At 43.2% G+C, this 7,205-nt stretch overlaps 1 pseudogene; it reads right to left on the reverse strand.

Moving 5' to 3' along the window:
- Positions 1-4,535: 4,535 nt before the first annotated feature.
- Positions 4,536-5,479, reverse strand: LOC142857092 (large ribosomal subunit protein eL6 pseudogene; annotated as a pseudogene).
- Positions 5,480-7,205: the final 1,726 nt, after the last annotated feature.

Here is a 7,205-nt window from a genome sequence, read left to right on the forward strand (position 1 = left end):
CCCACACTGGAGCAATGGACTGAGCTCCCAAGGTCCCAATGAGGAGCAGAAGGAGGGAGAACATGAGCAAAGAAGTAGGGACCACGAGGGGTGCACCCACCCACTGAGACAGTGGAGCTGATCTACTGGGAGCTCACCAAGGCCAGCTGGACTGTTACCAAAAAAGCATGGGATAAAACTGGACTCTCTGAACATGGCGAACAATGAGGGCTGATGAGACGCCAAGGACAATGGCACGCGGTTTTGATCCTACTTAATGTGCTTGCTTGGTGGGAGCCTAGCCAGTTTGGATGTTCACCTTCCTAGATATGGACGGAGGGGGGAGGACCTAGGACTTACCACAGGGCAGGGAACCCTGACTGCTCTTTGGACTGGAGAGGGAGGGGGAGAGGAGTGGGGGGAAGGGGAGAGGGGTGGGAGGAGGGGGAGAAGAGTGGGAGGAGGGGAAGAAGAGTGCGAGGAGGGGGAGGGAAATGGGAGGCTGGGAGGAGGTGGAAATTTGTTTTTTTTCTTTATTCTCCTTTTATCAATAAAAAAAATAAAAAAAATAAAAAAAATAAAAAAAAGAAAAGAAAAAAAAAGAATGGAGAGAGGCCCTTTCCTGCTTGGAATTGGCAGAATGGCTCACTCAAATAAGGGTAGGGGAGAATAAGGAGGGCCTTTCTGCCATTTGGGAGGTGGTGACCCAAGAATAGACCATCACCACCCACAAATGCATCTACAGAGTGGGCTTCGAGAAGTGCACCCCTCGGCACTCAAAGGCATCCGGAAGTTTGCCATGGAGGAAACGGAACTCCAGATGCGCACATTGTCACCAGGTTTAATAAAGTCGTCTGGTCCAGAGGAACAAGGAATATTCCACATAGTATCCAGGTATCCAGAAAACATAATGAGAATGAGGATTCAAAACAAGCTCTTCACTTTGCTAAACCTGTGTCCCTCTCACCATATTTAAAAAAAAATCTACAGCCAGTGTGGGTAAGAACTAATTACTGAACATCAAATAAAGTTACAGAACCAACAACAGCAAAAAAGAATGATGAGTAGATAATGGATGAGTGCCTGGCAAACACTCTGGAAGAAGGGAAGGAAGGATGTAAGAGCCGGTGAACAGAAAGAATATATAAATGCTATCTTCTGGGCATGAAAAATGAGTACATAGTAACTACAGTGGTCTGGACCGGGCCTGCCAATAATTAATCATGGTTCATGGATCAAGGAGGTGTTCACAGGGCCCTACCACTTCCTACGGAATTATTGGCTACTGATGGATCTGGGGCTGGGAGTAGGGTGGTCATAACCTTCAGTTGTGTACCCACTGATGAGCCCACCAGGCCCAGATGGATAGTTCCAAACCTACTGTCACCAATGTCCCAGGTTAAAGTCATGTGACACAAACATGGAAAGAGACTTAGAGAGAGGAGGGAAGGTTGACAATGGTGGGAGGAAATAAGAGAATGGAGTAAAAATATCAGAGTGAATTTATAAAATTGTCAAAAAACCAAATTGGATAAAATTTATTTTTAAAATATGAGAATGGAGAAACAACCCCTGACCTTTCATGTAATTTCTGTCAACACTCAGTTGTCTACTTTCTAAGGCACAGAGAAGAATAATGACTTGACCTAGGAACAATAACTTGACCTAGCATTAAAGCTGTTGTGTTAGTTGGGGCTTCTATTGCTGTGATAAAACACCGTGACCCAAAGTGACTTGGTGAGGAAAGGGTTTATTTCTGTTTAGAGTTTCACATCAAAGTCAGTTGCTGAGAGAATTCAGGCAAGAATTCAAAATGGGCAGCATTCCGGAGGCCAAAACTGATACAAAAGCCCTGAATGGAGGCTGGCTATTGTCTTGTGACCTGAAGGAAGGCTGGCTATTGTCTTGTGAGTCAAGGCTTGCTTTGTCTGCTTTCTTCTCTCATCTATTGCACCCCTTCCTCCTCTCCCTCAAGCCATCCCCTTCCTCACTTATTCTCCAGAACCATTCTTTTTCCATTTTACTTCAAAAAAGAGCAGGCCTCCTAGGGATGTCAACCAAACATGGTATAGAGTTACAAGAAGACTAGGCACATACTCTTGTATCAAGGATGGATGAGGCCACCCAGTAAGAGGAAAAGGGCTCCAAGTCCTGGCAAAAGAGTCAGAGACAGTGCTCAACAAAAACATATATGCAGATGACCTAACTCAGACCCATACAGGCTTCCTGATTGTCACTTCGGTCTCTGTGAGCCCTTTTGAACCCTATCAACTTAAGGTGAATTTATCTCAGTCTGTGGTTCAGTGCTTACCTAGCAGGGAAAATGCCTCAGATTTGTTTCTTTATACATGGGGGGGGGGGGGGGAATACACCTGCCCAAAAAAAGAACATGATGTATCATTTACTCTGTAGAGTTGAGGAAATACAAGCGAATGCATTTAAAACACATTGGAATGAATGAGAGCTATTTGTGTTGTTAAGCCTGCATTTTTATTTGGAGTCTGTCACATATATGCTATTATTACCTGTTATTGGTAGCTGGCTCAGTTACTCCAAATCAAGGTCCTTGTGATTTTGCAGTCACTCAACAGGAAATCATGTGCTTAAAGAATTGTTCTCTTTGCCATTAATGTAGGGATGTGTCCTCTGGGAATAGCCCAGGAGTGTAACTGGCCCTACACAATTAGTGGGAAAAGATAAGACAAGAAATGTTTTTGTTAATAAAACATTTCTATACTAATAATTTAGATCAAAAATAACTCGAGTTATTTCTGCTTTATGCCAAAATCATTATAAAGAGATTGCAAGGGTTTTTTTTTATCCAAGAAGGGTCCATATTCAGCTATTACCCCAAAGTGAACTTTAATGCTGTCAGAAATGAATTATTGTTCTATAATTGAGATATTCGTGGTATTTTAAGAGTCACTGTTAACAGAGAAAATGTAGCCTGGGTTTGGAATTGAGTAACTACCTCCACATGCCTTTGTCAATATATTCAGTAAATATAAATAAGAAATAGTTTGTGTTGTTAGTCCTTCAAATAGCCCACAGGACAGTCACACGGTTCTTTCTAGTATTTATGAAAGGCCCATTCTTGAGAGTACTTAATCCAAATATCTGCTTCCTGAATGTGAATGGATATTACATCACTGTGATATGTGCTTAGATTGTCCAGCATGAGTGTTCAACCTGCTGCCGGATGACAGAAGCAGCCTCGTTGGATTGAAGATACCTAGCATGCACACAACACCAAATCCCAAACTTATTTAAAACGTGAACATTTGCATTCTTTTGGTAACACAGTTGCAGGTTCTTTAGTGTGAATTGTTTAGATGACAAAGTATTGCAATGTCAGAGATTGAACACACCTGAAGGACTTCTCCAGAACTTGAGCTGAATGAAAGAGGCCTTCTTAGTGGCATTTCATTTTTATTTTAATAAATAAAGCTTGCCTGAGGATCAGAAAAGTAAAACAGCCCCACTGGTCAGCCTTACAGACCATGCAGTAGTGACTCATACTTTTAATCCCAGTAGCCACACTAGCCTGCCATAGAAACCAGGTGGTGCTGGTGCATGCCCTTGATCCTAGAACTAGAGAAGATTATAAAATGGGAGGAGGCAACTATCAGGCACAGTCTCATTCTGAGGTTTGCTGGAGGCAGGATCACCATTTTTGAGGTTGAGGTAAGAGCCAGTGGCTGGCTGTTTTGCTTTTCTGACCTTAAGGTTGAATTCTAATATCTGTCTCTGAGTTTTTATTAATCATGTTTCAGCCTTCCAGATTCTATCAATCAGAAGCAAAGAGGCTGTTTTTGATTCACCTACTAATGTGTATACTTTTTTTTCTGAAGTTGGAAAAAAAGGAATTTGTAGATATTCTTTTGTCTATTGTTTTCTATAGTTCATGAGAAAATGTTTGCTGTATCTCTGGTATACATGTCTGATAGGTGAAGAAAGGATTTGATAAACACTGATTTACATAAAATTACATTACACATTTGAGAAACCAATGGCTAGAGAGAGGAAATCGCTCACCTAATGTAGAGTAGCTAGCTTCATTAATGCATAAGCAAAAATGGGCTGTCAAACAGAAATGAGTCATACTGTGTCCAGCCCTGTCTGTACTATCAAACTGTAGAGACATCAGCGGAAAAATGACAGTTACTGCATCTAGTAGCTGATCACAAATATGTAATGTATAGATTTAGAACTTCGTGTTTGTAAGGTCTAGTGTATGGAAGTGGTTCACACCCTACACCCATCAATCATCCTTGCTGATCACATTAGCCACTAAGGAGAGCTAATCCAGTGTCAGCTGTGTTATTGTGTTTTCAGGGTGCAGATAGAAGGAGTCACTCAAGGAGGAGGGCTGAGTGATCGTGATGGCAAAATACAGGATGGACGCACGTTCAGCTGGAGTCATGGGGAGCACACACAGAAGGAAGCAGAAGTGCTGACAGAGATGTCTGTCTTGTCTGGTCCCACAGCCGTTCAGTCCCAAAGGAACATGCAGAGGCCTACATGAATAATAAACTGGCTGGCCTATTAGCTCAGGCTTCTTTTTTTTTTTTTGACACATAACGTTGTTTCATTAGGTTGTCAGCAATTTAGAAAACCAGTTTGTGAGGATACATCCCGTTGGTCAGACAGAACTGAGAGCGCAGGTAGCCCTGCAGCTGAGGAACAGCTTTGATCTTTGGCAGAATCTGCGAGTCCACCGCTTTCTGATCAGCCTTGCGCTGCTCTGTAATCTCGTATTTCTCCTTCTGTGTCAAAGATCTCGCCCTCCTGATGCCTGGGCTTACGCAGCTGCTTTTTCTTGAAGTAAGCATCAGTCAGGTGTTTGGGGATTTTAACTGTGCTGATATCAACTTTCGTAGAGGTGGCGATGACAAACTTCTGATGTGTTCTTCTCAAAGGAACTCTGTTGAGGGCAAGAGGTCCTGTCACAAGCAGTAAACCACTGCCCAGTTGCTTCAGGAAAACCACTCTCTTGCCCCTGTGGCGCCCGGTAAGGATGATGAGGACAGTCCCAGGAGTGATGCTGGCACGCAGGCGTCTCACATGCTGACTGAAGGGCTTTTTGCCATGGCTCAGCAGCTTCCGAGGCACATCTTCAGTAGGATAATACCTGGGCATTTTTCGAAGCTTAACCACCCGGGTACCACCATTCTTGTCACCACCAACTGGTTTTGTGACAGTGGCAAGGACCTTTTCCTTTTTCTTCTTCTTTTCAACCTTGGTTTTTGCAGCTGTGTATTTCCTTTTGTACATGGCCTTTCTGGAATACATAGCAGATCGGGAGTACCTGCCAATTCCTCTAACAAGGACTGGATTTCGGCTGCAATGGGGCTTCCCCTTCTTGAGCTTTTTAGCCTTAGGGTCACCCTTTTTGGCTGCACCAGCGGCAGGGGCATCACCGCCAGCCTTCTTGGCTGCAGGTTTCTTCTCTTTTGTATCAGCTTTCTCACCTTTTTCACCCGCCATCTTGCAAGATGGGAAAGAGCTAGCTCAGGCTTCTTATTAACTCTTATATCCTGCATTAACCCATAATTCTTGTCTGTGTTAGACACGTGGTTTGATACTTTTTATTGGCGAGGCATTCTCATCTTGTCTCCTCTGTGTCTGGGTGATGACTGCAGACTGAGCCTTTCCTTTTCCCATAATTCTCCTATTCTGGTCACCCCATCTATACTTCTTGCCTGGCTACTGGCCAATCAGTGTTTTATTAAACCAATACAAGTGACAAATCTTTACAGGGTACAAGACCATTGTCCCATAGCACAGAAGCTATTCCAACAGCTTATATGTTTGAACACTTACTTCCAACAGGTGTCATTCTTTTTTTCCCACTTTTTCTTAATTTTATTTCTTTAAAAGAAAACAATCTTTTTTTTTTCATTTTACAGACCAATCCCAGTTCCCACTCCATTCCCTCCTCCCATTCTCTCCACCTTCTCCCCCATCCCACCCCTCCTATCCACTCCTCAGGGATGATAAAGCACATTGCTCTGAGGAAGGTCCAAGGCCCTCCCAACTATATCTAGGCTGAGCAAGGGATCATTTCAAAGAGAATGGGTTCCCCAAAAGCCACTGCCAGTGGCCCCACAGTCTGCTCCAGCCATACAACTGTCACCCAATTCAGAGAGTCTAGTTTGGTCCTATGCTGGTTCCTTCCCTGTCCAACAGGAGTTGGTGAGCTCCCATTAGCTCAGGAACGCTGTTTCAATAGGTGTGCCGATCATGAACTTGACTTCTCTGCTCATATTCTTACACCTCCCAATCTTCAACTGGACTTTGGGAGCTCAGTACACTGCTCCACTGTGGGTCTCTGCCTCTGTTTCCATCAGTTGTTGGATAAAGGTTCTATAGTAAGATATTCCACAGTCTGACTACAGGGCAAGGCCAGTTCAGGCACCCTCTCAACTATTGTTTAGGGTTTTATCTGGGGTCATCCTTGTGGATTCCTGGGAATTTCTCTACTGCCAGGTTTCTTACTAGCCCTATAATGGCTCCTTTAATCAAAATAATGCTTTCCTGGCTCTCCATTTCTGTCCTTTCCCCATCTTTACTATCCTATTCTCTCAAGTTCTACTGTCCTTCCCCTTCTCCCTTCCTTTTCCCTTCTGCTCTCCCTTCTTCCCCCACTCCCATGCTCCCAATTTTGTCAGATCTTATCTAATTTCCCATCCCATGGGCATCTATATATGTTTCTCTTAGCATTCTCCTTGTTACTTAGTTTCTCTAGGGTCGTGGACTATAGGTTCATTATCATTTGCTTTATGGCTAGTATCCACTTATGAGTGAGTACATACCATGTTTATCTTTCTGGGTCTGGGTTACCTCACTCACAATGTTTTCTAGTTTCATCCGTTTTTCATGAAAATTTCAAGATGTCATTTTTTTTTTTACCACTGCTTAGTACTCCATTGTGTGAATGTACCACATTTTCTTCATCCATTCTTCAGTTGAGGGGCATCTAGGTTGTTTCCAGGTTCTGGCTATTACAAATAATGCTACTATGAACATAGTTGAACAAATGTCCTTGTAGTATAATTGAGCATGTTTTGGATATACACCCAAGAGTGGTATTGCTGGGTCCTGAGGTAGATTGATTCCCAACTTTCTGATAAACTGCAATAGTAATTTCCAGACTTGTTGTGCAAGTTTGCTCTCCCACCAGCAACGGAATAGTGTTCCTTTTACTCCACATCCTCTCCAACATA

Source organism: Microtus pennsylvanicus, chromosome 9 (genome assembly GCF_037038515.1).
Source record: "Microtus pennsylvanicus isolate mMicPen1 chromosome 9, mMicPen1.hap1, whole genome shotgun sequence".
Taxonomy (NCBI): Eukaryota; Metazoa; Chordata; class Mammalia; order Rodentia; family Cricetidae; genus Microtus; species Microtus pennsylvanicus.